Source organism: Nematolebias whitei, chromosome 7 (genome assembly GCF_014905685.2).
Source record: "Nematolebias whitei isolate Nwh7 chromosome 7, NemWhi1, whole genome shotgun sequence".
In the NCBI taxonomy this organism is placed as follows: domain Eukaryota; kingdom Metazoa; phylum Chordata; class Actinopteri; order Cyprinodontiformes; family Rivulidae; genus Nematolebias; species Nematolebias whitei.
In genome coordinates, this window is record NC_056504.1 from 4,622,350 (window position 1) to 4,622,640 (window position 291).

General features: G+C 41.9%; 1 protein-coding gene across 1 annotated transcript in view; it reads right to left on the bottom strand.

Annotated features, from left to right (window-relative positions):
- efcc1 (EF-hand and coiled-coil domain containing 1) overlaps positions 1 to 291 on the bottom strand; it is a 34,346-nt gene that overhangs the window by 31,799 nt on the left and 2,256 nt on the right. The window lies entirely within an intron of this gene.

Consider the following 291-nt stretch of genomic DNA (forward strand, 5'->3'; position numbering starts at 1 on the left):
TGTGTGTACCTGTAGTAAACAAGCTAAGCTGTGTGTACCTGTAGTAAACAAGCTCAGCTGTGTGTACCTGTAGTAAACAAGATCAGTTGTGTGTATACGTAGAGGAAACAAGCTAAGTTATGTGTGTATATCATTAGTAAACACACTCAGCTGTGTGTGTACCAGTAGTAAACAAGCTCAGCTGTGTGTGTACCAGTAGTAAACAAGCTCAGCTGTGTGTGTACCTGCAGTAAACAAGCTCAGTTGTGTGTGTACCTGTAGTAAACAAGCTCAGCTGTGTGTGTACCTGTA